Here is a 15,986-nt window from a genome sequence, read left to right as displayed (position 1 = left end):
GGAGGGTGAACCAAGGAGCAGGGTCAGCACAATCCAGGCCTGTGGGGCAACGTCCGGGACAAGGAGGGAAAGAGGGGCTCTTGACTTCCTGTCACCTGGCTCTTCACCCCCCAAAATAAATGGCACCCCTTGAGGTGCTGGCCACTTCCAGGGAGACGCTGTGTCCACACAGCTGACCTGCGTCTTCCTCACCCCCTTTGTCTTTCACCCAACTCTAAATTTTAAAACTCTTCATTTTCACTCTATCCTACATATGTATATTTTAATTTTATACAGTGTTTACAAATCCCATGTTATCATTAGCTTCACTTACTAACATGTTTTAAACTTCTCACCTCATGGCTTTTGGGTTTGATTTTAATCATGTATCACTTCATTTTTTATGTTTTTAATCCCCTGTTGGAGTTCAGCCATTTGTCTTATTTTAAATCTCGTCTAGTTGGAGTGTCTCTTTTGGAAAAAAAACCCTAATATTCTTTTATCAGAATAACTTTTCTTCCAATTTCCTAGACACAAACTTTCTTACATCTTATTTTTTGAACTTGAAGACTTTTATTTCTGTCATTTTAAAACCCAATTTATTTTAATTATTTCTTCTTTATGTATTTTGAAATTTCAAAGTGCTTATTTTTAAACTTATTTTGACATAATTTTGTGTTTAATATGTTTGATTTTAAGCCCATCTTAATATTTCAGTCTTCCTTTGTTTTTTGAAATTAAATCTTCAGAAAGGTCATAACCTTTCTGTTCTTCATATATATAATATGTATATATATGTATGTGTATATGCACATATATGTGTGTATATATATACATTTTTTATTTTACATGATTTGTTTTCCAAATGGTCAGTGAAGTTGTAGCCCCCATAATAATGTGAACAGTGGGGAGCTCCCCATAGACAGGTTGGAGGTCACGGTCACTCCTGCTGCCCCTGAAGGCTCCCCTCTCTTCTCTGAACAGAGGAACCGCCCCAGTTCAGCGCTGTTTGACAAAAACCCTCTCCTCAACCAGCTGGAGAGCTCTAAATGTTAAAGCCCACCAGCCCCCAGGCAGTAAACCTCATTGTACACATGGAACCTTAGGGAAAATAATCCTGTGGGCCTCCATCCATTTCTGCCTCTCCTGTGCTCTGAGGATCTTCGGGGCCTGCCTGTGATCTGTGTGTCCTACTCTAAGCTTCCCCACTCTTCTCCGCTCTGCCGTGGGGAAAAGGATGCCATTCTGAGGAGATGAGCAGACAGCAGCGTGCCCAGGATGCCTGGCTCAACTCTCAGAGCCCCACTGGATTGATGAGATGCTGACACTATGTAATTTGCCTTCAAATCCCCTTTGAGTCCCTTTGGAGGAGTCCCCAAGTGGGGCCGTCTTCCCAAGATGGGGTCTGCCCCACTACTGCATACTCTGCAAACTACGTTCCCGCCTCTTTGGTGAAGGGTATCTTCCTTACACCTTCCCTGACAGAGATTGGCCATCCCAACTGCCCTTCACTCCTGTCCCTGATGGTGCCGTCCCTGGTGGTGCCCCTTGAGAATGCTCCGCTGGCTCTGTTACTGGTGAGCTACCCCAGTGTAGAAGGCATGGCTCAGAGAGCCTGTGAGCCCCTTAATTCCAGAAAGTGTCTAAACATAAACTGTCGTAGCTTGGAGGAGTTTGGCCCACCAGATCTGATGAACCGTCTTACCAGGAAAAGTCCAACCAAATTCCACTCTAAAAAGCTGGACCTAAAGTCTCTGAGTATCAAATAAGAGAATCAGGTGGAGAAGCAGGTAAAGAATTCAGTGTGATTTCGGTATATTTAGGCCCAACTTTAGGCTGTGGAATTCTCTACTTAACCTGGGTAAAAACTGTCCTGTTGAGGAATAGTGACAGGATCCACTTTGTTTGGGTACATTATTCTCTGGGGAACCAAGAGCCGAAAGAAAATGGTTTTTTTCCCCCAGGAAACATGCCAGGCTTGCATTCGCCACAGTCCAATCTGCTGCTTTCTGTAGTTCTGTACCCAGAGAAGTCTCCTGCCTGTACCCAAGGAGCGAGCAGATGGGTCGGGGTGGGGTGGGGATCCGTGGAACTGGTGCCATAAAAAGCTCTCGACAGAAATAAAACCTTGTCTTTCCTACCGCACTTAATACTGCCTTTCCTACGGCGGATGCTTATTAAAATGTGCTGCATGGCATCAAACCCAGGCCACAGGCGTCCCTTGCTGCCTCTGGGATGGCTAGACGGAGACCTCCACATCAGTGGTGCTTCCTGGCCTCCAGAGGAAGCTCAAGGTTCCTCCAATCCTGAGCCCTGGGGTAGAGAGAGGAGAGAAGGAGGTGCAGGGAGGAGCCTCAAGCAGCGTGCTCTAGGCATTAGGACAGCGCGTGGCCCACCAGCTCCCTGGGCAGTGCTTGGCCGTGGTGCCACCTTGCCACCGGAGCTGTGAGTGTGGACAGAGGGGAAGGGAGCTGTGGATGCCCGAGGCCATTCAGGGGTGCCTCTCTCCCCCAGGTACTAGGTGGGGTGTGGCAGCAAAGGTCTGTGGCAACAGGGAGCCTGCATGGGCTCATCCTCATTCTCTGTACTTGTTCTGCTTCTCCCAGGAGACTCTGGGCTGGACTGGGAGGGAGGGAGGGAGGGAGGGAGGGAAAGAGGGAGGAGAAAGAGTGACAGGAGAAGCACTGAGGACTGACAACCTTCAAATTCAGAAAAAGACCCTCCACCTGATGACAGTGACCTATAATATTCAACGCCACTGGCTATGCTGAAGGATGAGCGCTCTGACAATACTGATGAAGGCTAAGCTGGAGAACCTTTTTGAAGGACAATACGATCACAGGAAACCAATGCTTTTAAAAAGTTAATATCCTGAATTTGTGGACCATCCCTTAAGGGGTGAAAAATCATATTTGGAGCAAAGACGTAGGTACAGGAAGTCTATCACAACATTATCTACAATCCTACAAAAACAGAGCAAACCAAAAACCCCCACAACTTAACTGCCAAGGGGTAGAGCTTAGTTAAATACGTTCTAGTACATTCAGATGATGGACTATTTTGCAGTCATTATCCATCAGATTCTCACTACCTATCGACACAGGAAGATGCTCCAGTATAATCCCTATCTTTAAAAAACAACAAAAATTGGCCATATTTCCTCATTTTGAAGATACTAACAACTGAATGAGGCACCAGAGGCTTAACAAAAGTCTTTTAGGGAGAAACAATAATAGGACACTAAACATATATCAACTGTAAAATACATCCCAATTTAAGGAACATTAGAAAGTGAGAAATATGTGCCTTAGAATAGAAGAAATATATCTCTGGGATTACGGCTGATTTTTATTTTATTCTTTATACTTTTCTGTAATTTCCAAATCTTTAACAGTAAACATAATTGGGCTGTAGGAATGCCTGGACCCATGTCTGATGTTTTCTGCCATGTGAAGGCAAGTACCACTGCGGTTTCTCCCTGCCCCGACTCCCTCCATTCAGGGAGACCACAGGAGTCACCAGATTGGTGGCTTTAGAAGAGACACTGAACTTCCCAGCTCCTGCCAATCCCCTTCCTTCATGGAACCCACCTACCAGCCCAGAGCACATCCTCTAGATCGCCCCAGCTCTTGGGAGGAAGGTTGGAGGGGCTGTCATTTGGGGATTCAGTTCAGCTCTGGGAGTCAATATTAGGAAGCCCACTTGCCTGCAGATATAAGCCCCATTCTCTAATATCAACTTTATCAGTGAACTGGTCATATTTTTTTGTCTTTTGCCTACTTTTTTGTCTTATTTCTCAGTTCGAAACCCAAGCATGGAAGACGGGTGCTATACTGAACTCTCTCAAAACCTCCAACAAACAGGCTGAATTTTATAGTCAGATAAGATCATTGAGCAAAGAAGAAATCCAGTTAAGCATAGCCAAGCCCCTTAGGGAGTGATGCTTCCCGCACAGTGAGTTCTGCGTGGGCTCTAGGGAGGGGACAGGGACCAGGGCATTCAGGGCAGGCCTCTCTGGAGACCAGCGAGCAAGCGGGAACCCTAGGTCAGAGGTGCCTCTTCTCTTTGTGCTTCCGCATCTCAGTTACAAGATGCCACTGAGAGAAGAATCTGCTTTTCCTCTCCTTGCAGCATCTCTTGGTTGCTAAGCAGATCCCTTGGGTAACTATGTGGGCACAAAACCTTTGCAGAACTGCCAGGAATCTGCTTCACCCAATTGTCAAAGTGAAAAATGAAATCATTCCTCTCACCTGTCACTACTTTGCACAAAGCTTCCATTATTGAATGGTGATGGCCCAGAATGTTATTCTCACCTACTTGTGGGAATATAAATGAGTTTTGCATATTTCACCCCCAAGAGAGTGGGAGGGGAGGAAGCGGGTGCCGGGATCTCTCAGGTTGATACTCTTGTGAGTTAATGATTGCGGAGAAGCAGGTGGAACAAATCAGCAGTGTCCTCTGCCCTTGGAAAAATGGTGCTTCAGGCAGGTGAAGACTATTCTGATTTAGAGGACGCTCTCCTTAGGCCCAGAGATGCTCATGAACCCCTCTGATGGCCTCCTGAATTAGAGTCAGAATCTCTAAAGAGGAGGACAAGAAATTTCTGCATTTTAAAGAAATTCCTTAGATGATCCTTATGTGGACTGTGCACTTTAAAGTTTGAAAACCACTGCTTTTCTCTAACATGGATATGTATACAAACAAGTGCATTAAGAGGTGTTATGATAAATGTACGTCCTGGAAGGAGTGAGACACTATCGGAGGGAGGGTCCATTTTAACCGAGTGCAAGGAAAGTGTTGTTTTGAGTCTTGAGCAATGAGTACACATTGTCCAGGTAGAGGAGGAAGGGGAAAAGGACATCTTAGGCGGAGGAGAAATGCTAGCAAAGATACAGCTGCCTGAGGCTGGCCTGATGAGCTAAAAGTAATAAAAGCTTGAATGCACAGTGTTAGGAGGGGAACCACAAGTGAGGGGATGACAGAGGGGAGGATCTGGAGGTTTAGGAGTTTGGAATTTAACCTGTGGCCTGTGAGTTGCCCCCAAGAGTGGTATGTTCAGATTTCCATCTTAGAAAAGTCACTCTAAAGACTGGCACAGAAGATAGGTTGGGAGGGGCAAAACAGGAGGCGGGAAGACCACTGGAGGCTGTCCTAGCAGCCTGAGCCAGGCCCAGGCTGGGTATGAAGGTGACAGGAATCAAGCCACTTTTCTTCCTTGGCCCCGATCCACGCAGCCACCAAGTGTACAGCACCAAACCTGAACCACAACACTGCTCAAATACCCTACCTATGTATTGGAATAATCAAAACATACGGAAGTATTGCTTAAGCACCAAATACGATGATGATACTGCTTTCCAGATATTTAAAAATACAATTTTAAATCATCTCATGAAACAAGCTGTAATTCTTAGGCAAGTGGATTAATCTGGTGCTTCTCAAACCAGGGTATGATGGTGCTAAGGGTTACCAGAAGCCCCAAGGTCAGAAGAGTGTATCTTCTAGGAGCATACAACTTCTTTGAAGATTGGGGGGCATTATTTTTTATTAGTTCAAATGCAAACATACTATACTGTGGCGCACCAGTTTGGACTCTGATGGCTCATTCTTCTCAGCTATTGGCACATCTGTAAAATGCAGGGTTTGGTTTCCATGACCTCTAAAGTCTTTTCACGCTCCAATATGTAATTATTTTTTTCCTAACTAGTTAACATCGTCCTCCTTTCCCTCTAGATCTCAGAGATAGGTCATTTTTTTCTATTTCTGTAAGGTCACCCTCCTTAATTCGTACTCCTGCTGCTGGCAGCTCTTCTCCCAGTTCTCAGATCCTTTTAAGCATGAGGTGGGGCCTCTCACCCTCCGCCCCTGCAACGCTTGCTCAGCCAGAGTTTCTTGATCTCCCTCCATCTATCTTCTCTAGAGTTTGTCACCTTCCTCATCTCTAATTTAAAAAAGGAGGAGTGGGGGAGGCAATCAAGACAGAGTAGCCCTTTCTTCTGGACAGGGAGACTTCCATCCTCCTTTTGACCTTTCCCTCAATTACTGCTGGTTTAACATTTTTCCCCTTTCGTTCTAAGTCCCTCCTGAACTCTCTCATTTGGAGTTTGAATTATTTTGTATTCAATGACTTTTTCAGGTTTTGGTTTAACATTTAACAACTTTGCCTGTCAACCTCCCTTCTTTTTCCTCCAAAATGCTGAAATGCAGTAAAAGAGCAGAAAGGACTTTCCCTCACTTACAGTCATCACATCACTCAGAGTGGAATTTGGCTGAAACTTGAACCAAAATGTGATTGGTTTCATCAAGCAAGGAGTTAAGGATGTAAACCTGACGTTGCTAAGTTCATCATCTGCATTTTCCCAAACTTTTGATGTAATCACACACAGACACACGCATACACACACACACACACACACACACACACCCCTCACTCCTAAAAACTGTATTTTTAGGGATTTGGTTGGAGATTGGAAAATACTGTCATGAAGAGAACACGGGTTTAAGACAGAAAACAAAGGCTAGGGATAAGTAAATTGATCTTTCAATGGAGAAGGAACCACAATAAAGTTTCTAGGGAGCACTCATTTAAATTTTAAAAATTAAATGTAGAGTATGAAACACTCACGAGGGCTTCCCTGGTGGCGCAGTGGTTGAGAGTCCTCCTGCCGATGCAGGGGACACGGGTTTGTGCCCCGGTCCGGGAAGATCCCACATGCCGCAGAGAGGCTGGGCCCCTGAGCCATGGCCACTGAGCCTGCACGTCCGGAGCCTGTGCTCCGCAACGGGAGAGGCCACAGCAGTGAGAGGCCCGCGTACCACGAAAAAAAAAAAAAGAAACACTCACGAAACCTCCAGTTTTCAGAAGACTTTTCAGGTTATTAAATGATAATCTGATCAGGGCAAACCACAGAGTGGTCCCTCAATGATAGATGAATGGACGAGAACCTTGATAAAAGATCAGGGAGAAAAAGTGTTCAGTTACATATTTAGGGAGAAAGAATTTAAATTATACCTGTAAAATAATATCTGAATTTTCTATTATGTCCCAGAAAGTGTACAACATCATAAAGAAATACAAATTAAAACCACAGTGCGATAACTCAGTACATGAACTATGCTAGTCAATATGGAACTCAGGAGTCATTGGAGGTTTATTAAGGAAATTAACCTGGTTCAATTGCTGGGGCTGAAACTAGAGTGAATGCTTTTGTATATTTAATGAGGATGTTGGAAACCAGAGTGTGTGTGCGATAATGACAATGACAATAGTAGTGATGATGACAGTAACAATAAAGGGTAGAAGAAGCTACTCTTTATTGTGCCAAAGAAGGCATATTAGGAATTGAAACAATGGGGCAAAAGAACACTAAATAATTATTTGAAGTTTCTGGATAGGGAAGAAAGAGAGAAAAATCAAGACTTCTCAGTTTAGAGAGACAAAGACTAATGGGATTTTATTAGTTTGCCAAACACTGATAACGCTAATTCCAACTAACTCCAATTGATCTAATTGCATAGTTTCCAATCAATCTTCCAATAATAATTTGGCTTTCCACATGGATTTGCCTATAGAAATATAAGTGCTGCTCCTGTGACCCGGCCTCTCCAGACCCTTGCCTTGTTCCAGCTTTGGGACTGGCCAACTGCAGGACCAAGTTCAATCTTTGATTCTTTCAGGGATGCTTTCCCATCATCTATAAAATGAATGAGGTTTGAAAGGAGGAAATAGTTCTTTAAGCACTCTGAACCCTTGCAAATGAAGGTGCCATATACATGTAGGTAGAACTTAATATAATTTATCCTCCAAACTGGAATACTTTTGAAAGCGCTATTAATAATTAGGCTGGGCAACAGGTATACATAAAGACTATCATTCTGCACCATCATTGTGAGCAAGGACATGGTTTCCAAATGCTAGCTCAATGACCAGGAGAAATTTCCATTATCCCACTGCAAAATCAGAGAAATGAGGGTCTGAAATAAATTTTTCTTAAATATTACAAAATATTTCATGCAAACAAAGAAGATTTGCAATTTATGTGTAAGGTATAAAGAATAAAATAACAGACAGATGAAGTCTTTATAAATTTCTTCTCAAACACATTCCTCTCCCTCTTCCCTAGATTTTATCATTATTCTGAATTTGTTTATCCTGACTCTTGAATTTGTGTTATCATTCCCTTGATTTTCTTTATAGCATTACTAGATACATATGTATCTCTAAAAATATTTAGTTTGTAGGGTTTTTTTTAACATTATGTAAATGGAATAATCATTTGGTAGGTATTTTTATAGGATTTTTTTTTTCCTAACATCTTATAAGTCAGGAAGGACACAGCATCACTTCTGCAGTATTCCTACCAAAAAACCTCAACCTGAATCAAATCATAAGGAGACATCAAGGAACCCTAATTGATTATTCTACCAATGACTTGCCTATAATTTTCAAAAGAGTCAAGATTATGAAAGTCAAGAAAAGACTGTGGAATTGTTCCAGATTGATGAAAACTAAAGAGACACAACTAAATGCAACGTGTGATTCAGAACCATATACTTTTGCTATAAAGGACATTTTGGGGACAATTAATGAAACTTGAATGGGGGTCTGAGAATTAGATGATAGTAATGTATCAGTACTAATTTTCTGATTTTGGTAGTTCTATCATGGTTATATAGGCTATCATTCTTGCTTGTAGAAAGTATAAATAAGAAATTTGTAGTATCTAATTTTTTCCCCAATAGCTAAATGTTCCAGTACCATTTATTGAATAGGCATCCTTTCCACACTAATATCAGTGCTAGTTCCATGGCATTTCAAGTTTCCATACATACTGGGTCAGTATCTGGGCACTCAAGTCCATTCCATTGGCCTTTCTGTCTGTCCCTGAGCCATAGAATCATGTTCATTTTTCCTGAAGAACATTTGGTATAAAAAAATTAAAATCCACTTACAATCAATTTGTACTATGACGGGGCCACCAGTCTGAATTGCTTCCCCCAGCCCCTCCCCCCTACCTTATATCTCACATGCCAGCCACTAAGAGGCTGCTGGCTTTCTGTTTCTCGCACACACACCAAGCCTGTGAAGCTGGACGCCATTTCTGGAGGAGCAGCCCCAAGCCCTTGGCTTCACCCCATGCCTCGGCTCCTGCCTGTAGCTTTTTTGATTGTGATGCCTCCATTCCTTGGTTCTGGACACCACCCTCCTTCCCCAACCCTGGACATTCTATGCTTGGAAATGAAACACCAGAGATTTCTTTTCTCAGCATCTTTGGAAAGCAATGGTGCTTCGGAAAGAAGTAGCCATCAGTTAAAATAGTGCTCACTGACGAGGAAAGCATGCGAGCAAGGAAAACAGGTTATAAGGCCTCTTCCACATGGGAGCTGTTAGGCCCCAGCTCACAAAAGAGGCTCTTCCTTTTGGAGCCCTACAACAGCCTCAGGCAGCGGCTCTCAGAGTGTGGTCTCCTGATCATCAGCGCCACCACCACCTAGGAACTTGTTAAAAATGCCTCTTCTCAGGACCCACCCTTGACCTAACTGAATCAGAAACACTGGGCTTTAGGAAGCCCTCCAGTAATTCTGATGCACTCAAGTTTGAAACCACTGGCCTAATGAATCTTCAGCCTGGACAAAAGTCTCTTCCCCCAGCTCTTGGTGGTACACAGGTGTGCTCAAATGTATAAAATTACTTTCTGCAGCAGAGCCCCAAGAAATCGTCTGTCCGCACAATCAGCAAATGATTCATTGCACAAGTCCTGTCTCCTGAGCCAAGCTAAGGTTTCTAAGCACCTGCTGGGAACCTTCCCCACACCTGTCCTCCTGGGATGTCAGGCTCAGTGTTTCTTCTCCCTTAACCATTGCCAACTCCTGTGTAGATAAATGGCACTACTATTCCCTAGCCTAGAAACCTTGATACTTTTTTCAAATCCTCCCTCATCCTTGCTGTTCACATGCAATTACCAAATCCTATAGATTCTACAGTCTCTGCTTTTCCATGTATAAGGGCTTTCTAGGTGTACTGCTTTTTGCTAAGCATTTTACGTGTTACTTTATTTAGTCCCCACAACAAACCACGGAAGATAATACTACGATTATCATCCCCATCTTACATGGAGGAAACAGGTTTAGAGAGGAAGAGGAACTTCTCCAGAATCATCCAGCTATAATACTTCAAAGGCAGATATTTTAAAGGCAGATATGTCTGTCATACAACTCAACAAAAAAAAAACAGACAACCCAATTGAAAAATGGGCAGAAGACCTAAAGAGACATTTCTCCAAAGAAGAAATATGGATGGGCAATAGGCACATGAAAAGATGCTCAACTTGGCTAATTATTAGAAAGATGCAAATCAAAACTACAGTGAGGTACCACCTCATACCAGTCAGAATGGCCATCATTAAAAAGTCTACAAATAACAAATGATGGAGAGGGTGTGGAGAAAAGGGAACCCTCCTACACTGTTGGTGGGAAGGTACATTGGTACAGCCACTATGGAAAGCAGTATGGAGGTTCCTCAGAAAACTAAAAATAGAATTATCATATGATCCAGCAATCCCACTCCTGGGCATATATCCAGACAAAACTATACTTCAAAAAGACACATGCACTCCTATGTTCATAGTAGCACTATTCACAATAGCCAAAACATGGAAATAACCTAAATGTCCATCAACAGATGAATGGATAAAGAAGATGTGGTACATATATACAATGGAATACTACTCAGCTATAAAAAAGAACGAAATAATGCCATTTGAAGCAACATGGATACAACTAGAGATTATCATACTAAGTGAAGTAAGTCAGAAAGAGAAAGACAAATACCATATGGTATCACTTATATGTGGAATCTAAAATATGACACAAATGAACCTATCTATGAAACAGAAGCAGACTCAGACATAGAGAACATACTTGTGGTTGCCAAGAGGTAGGGGGTTGGGGGAGGGATGGAGTGGGAGGTTGGGGTTAGCAGATGTAAGCTATTATATATGGAATGGATAAAATACAAGGTCCTACAGTACAGCCCAGAGAACTATATTCAATATCTTATGATAAACCATAATGGAAAAGAATATTTTAAAAAGAATGTATGTATATAGATATGTATAACTGTATATATATGTACACTTTGCTGTACAGCAGAAATTAACACAACATTGTAAATCAACTATACTTTAATTAAGTAAATAAGTAAATAAAAAAAATAATAAGTAAATAAATAAGAAAGGCAAATATGTCTGAAACTGAAATCAAATTCTGGATTTTAACCATCCTTATCTCCTTTTTCCCAAAAGAATTCTAAAATCATCATTACTTTCCTAGTGATGGTTTCTAACTGGTACCTGGTCTTCAATTAATCCTTAATAACACCTTCAGGGATCTTTCTAGGAAGAGGGGGCATCCCATCACTCAAATCTTCCATGGAACTTCACTGCCTAAAGAATAATTCTAAACCCCCTAGTGCCTAAGGCCCTCCACACCCAGGCTCCACCTTCTTCCCCAAGCTTGCCTCCCACTCCATTCCTCCAACCTAAATCACATCTTGAACTTTGCATCTATTACTGCTCAACTCAGGCAACCTGAAAGACCTTTAACCATCCAGGCAGTGGTACTTATCACTCAGATTCTCCCACTGTTTCAAAGATGGCATATAAACGTCCCACCAGTATGTGTAAGTTAAGGTGGTAATTTTACAATAAAATTGAGAAATAACTCCCTCAGTGACCAAATGTGGCAGATTGTATTACTTTCCACAATTATCTCATACTATTCCCTGGGGGAGGATTATCTTTTCCCTGTACCACTGACAGCAGCCTTGGCCATATGACTGACCTTGGCCAGTGGAATTGTAGTGGAAGAGCCTTAGATGACTTCCAAGCAGAAGTTTTAAAAGCTAACAGGTGGTTCACTGAACTCCCCAGCAGGAAATAGCAATGTTCTAGTTAGGGCCTACTGCATCAGCCTCAGTCCCAGAGTAGAGATAAGATGGGACACAGCCACAGCCAACTCACAATAGACATACAGCAAAAGCAAGAGATCAAACTTTGGTTTATAAGCTATGGCGCTTTCCAGGGTGTTGATGTTGAGGCACCATCCTGACTAAAGAAACAGAGATTTTTTTTTTTTCAATCTTCTCTCAATGGAACCAATTAGCCCTAGTCTGCATCCCTGACATCAAAAGAAGTAGAACTTGGCCAGTAGGGTGGGTGTGTTCTGTGTGATAAGAAGATGCTTGACCTGACTGACTTGGCCTTTCCCTGGGGCAAGTGAATAGATAGAACTTCAGTCCAGCTGCACCACAATCTAGATGGGTAATTACTATCCCACCCCCTAGTGCCGCAGATAGGAGATGAGCATCAGCAGCAAAAATGTCCTAACACAGGGGAGGGTAGAAGAGGAGAGTTGTGTCTATGTTCCCCACTTCCAACAGGCTCCTGCTTGAGGAGCCTCAGTGTCAAAAACTCAAAGCCATTGGCTCAGGTGCCTCAGCAGTTGGAAAGAATTGGGATGCACCCCTTCCTCAACCTGAGCCAGTTCATCCCAGAAAGGTCAGACTCAATGCTGAATCAGATTAAAGCCAGGGGACCAAGAAGAACCTCCCGGTCACCCCACACACCTGTCTTGGTTGATAAGGCCCTATACACAGACTGGGATTAAGCTCAGGACAGACTGGAAGACTCCTCCTGGCTTTGGGACAGCTTATATGCTGCCTTCCTCAGGAGTGACCACTGTGCTTTTCACCTCTGATCCAGTGATCTCCTCTGCCCTTTCTGTAATAACTAACCCAGGGTTGCCTGTGACAACATTGGACTTGTTCCTGAAGGTCAGCTCTGATGACACTTCCTCCACAAAGCCTTTCTTCCTCCGACTGCCAACTTTCTCCTCATTCTGGAAAGCAGTGGGCACTGTGCCAGACTGATTGAATTCTACATGCCATCGTCCACAGCAGCATCCTTGAGTAGTCACAATATTTATCACAATGGAGCAAGAACCTCCCACACATTTTGTCTTATTTTTTAAACCTAGCATTGATTGACCAAAGCCAATATAACAATTTCAAACGAAGCATGACATTGGCTTTAAGATTAGTTGCTAGGAGATGACGTCACGGTAACTTCAAAATCCAGAATCTCATTTTAACCTGCTTGATTCAATGTAAACTTTGTACCCTTAAGAGAGAGACAATCATCACTAAGACTCAGGCTTATAATCAGTGTTCAGGGAGTGAAGAGTGAGGATAATTGTACTTCAATCACTTTTTTAAAGTATTTATCTGCTAACACTAAAAAAAGTTCAGGTACCACAACAAAGTGAATACAGTTAGTTCCACCCGTCTGAGGGGGATACGGTCCAAGATCCCCAGTGATGCCTGAAACCGCAGACAGTACTGAACCCTGTATATACTATGCTTTTTCCTATACAGACATACCTATGATAATGTTTAATTTATAAATTAGGCATGTAAAAGAATATCTGAATTGCCAGCATCACTCTTCTTGCACTTTGGGCCGTTATTAAATAAAGTGTTGCCTTGACAGTTGATCTGATCGTTGTCACGGGAGGGATAGAACAGGATGGCATGAGATTTCATCATACTATGCAGAATGGCATGTAATTTAAAATTTATGAATTGTTTATTTTTGGAATTTTCCATTTAACATTTTCAGACCACAGCTGACCGTGGGTAACTGAAACCACAGAAAGCAAAACCACAGGTAAGGGGGAGACTGCTATATACTTATCCCTAAATCACACATTTAAAGTTTGTTACGACTTTAAAGGTATGTTATATGCTTTTCACCAAAATTTTTTAAAAGTTAAAGTCCAACTAGAACTACATAATGTGCCTTGGAAGGTCTCAGTGCCTCTGAATCCCCAAATGTGACGAGGGTAAGTCAAGCTGTAAGGGAATGCTATAGGCAAGAACCATTCTGTAGCTAAGTGCAGTTCTGTCTTTGCTCCACCCACATATTTGCTCAGATCTCCTGTGTCACTCACCACAGCAGGGGTGCTGTAAGCCCCATGGCCTGCTCATGAATGTCCTAGGGCTGCCATAGCAAATTCCCACACGCTGGGAGACTTAAAACAACAGAACTGTGTTCTCTCACAGGCTGGAGGTCAGAAGTCTGAAACCAGGATGTCAGCTGGGCCATGCTCCCCCCTAAGCTCTAGAGGAGAATTTCTCCTTGCCTCCTCTGAGTGCCTGGCGGTTGCTGGTTGTCAGCAATCCTTGGCACATCTTGACTTTTAGATGCACCACTCCAACCCCTGCCTGCGTCTTCACATGGGCCTCTTCCCTGTGGGTGAATCTCTCCACTCACACGGATTTAGGGCCCACCCGACTCCAGTTGACAACATCTGCAAAGACTCTATTCCCAAATAAGGTCATGTTCATAGGCACCAGGCTTAGGATGTCAACACACATTTTTGAGACACAAGTCAACCTACAACAGTCTGAAACTATTTTTTTCTTCACATTTCTTTGGCCAAGACAAAAATCAGAGACTTTCTAAAGGGACATTATGAAGAAAGTAAACACAAACAAACAATAGCAACAATACAACAGAAAGTACAAAGGCATGAAAATGGAGATGTTTATTCAAAGATTGTTGAAGTCTGGCCATGGTTTGACTTGTCTGCCAGAACGCATGAAGCCCTCTGGGGAAACCCTCCCCAAAGCATCCATTTCCTTCTCTTCCTTTTAGGGTTTCAACTCCTACAGGCCCAGGTGCCTTCCCAGATGGTCAGTGGAGGTGGATGAGCCCCTCCTGAAAGGTATACACACCTCCAGTTCCTCTGGGAGCTCTCAGGCTGCCCTATCACCTTCCTCAGTCAGAAATGTAAAAGAACAGTTTCCTCCCCAGTGCTTATAATTATTACCCAACCACCATTGTTTTAGATCCGGCACAAACCGCACAAGGGCCCTTCCTTTGGGCTCAGACAGATTTCTCTGGGCCAGCCCAGGAGGCAGCGGCAGACCTGCAAGTGTTAGAGAGTCAAGCGCTGTCTCTGTGGCTTACATTCCAGCCAGCCCTTCTCAGCCGTCCAAATCTACTCACAAAGACCCTGTTCCTGAACCTTAAGGGATACAGTTTTGACTTTGCTTGGAAGAATAAATCCTCACCTTTGTGAAGGTAAGTCAGAGCCCTCCCACTAAACCCTGCATCACCATGGCAACCGAGAGTCCCCTTCTCTAATTCAGAAGGGTGTCTTTTGTGAAACTCTGCAGAAATAGCCATGGTGGCACCTTTTGCTCAGTCTGCTCGGTCTGAGAAGAGGTGACTACAATTAGTGTGCAGTCTTTCTAAGTCTTTCATAATCCCTTTAGAGTGGGAACTCCACCTCCCCTGATGCTGCTTCTCCTTTCCTCCATCTCTCCTTTCCTCGAAGAATTGTGGGCTAGGGTATTCAGGAGCAGTTTCCTACCACCACCTCTCCCTTCCCCCTACCAATCAAGTCCTCCATGCCTCCAAAACACCATATTATCTCCATGCCATTCCTGCATCCTCTATAGCCTACGAAAGAAAAGAAAATGGCAACAGCAAAATAAAGGAAAAAAGGACTCTATGAACTGAAAGAGACAGCAGGGATACTGTGATGAATATAAGGACTACCTGCTCCCCTTGCTTGCATTCTAAGCTTCAAGTACTAGAAATAAATAGGCAGGCTTTTATGTTGAAATTTTTTTGTATCCCCAGACAGCCAATCTCACATTTAGGGCAAGTAATTTCCAATCTGCTGAATTCTATTGTCATTAGGAAGGTAAATAGTAGAAAAAAATCAGTGAAATTTATTAGAACAAAAGTTAAATGAACACATTTGTATTTTAAAGGTGGTATTATCAGCTTCTCTACTGCAGGACTGCAGTACTTTAAAAGCACGTTCTCCACATGTTTCTTTTTTCAGGTTGTGTTCAACTCTATGTTGATTTAGCAGTATCTATCAAAAGGCTTTAAAAATTTGTACATTTTAACTCATAATTCCATTTTTAGAACTTG

This window comes from Tursiops truncatus, chromosome 3 (assembly GCF_011762595.2).
Source record: "Tursiops truncatus isolate mTurTru1 chromosome 3, mTurTru1.mat.Y, whole genome shotgun sequence".
NCBI lineage: Eukaryota > Metazoa > Chordata > Mammalia > Artiodactyla > Delphinidae > Tursiops > Tursiops truncatus.
This window is presented reverse-complemented; position numbering follows the sequence as displayed.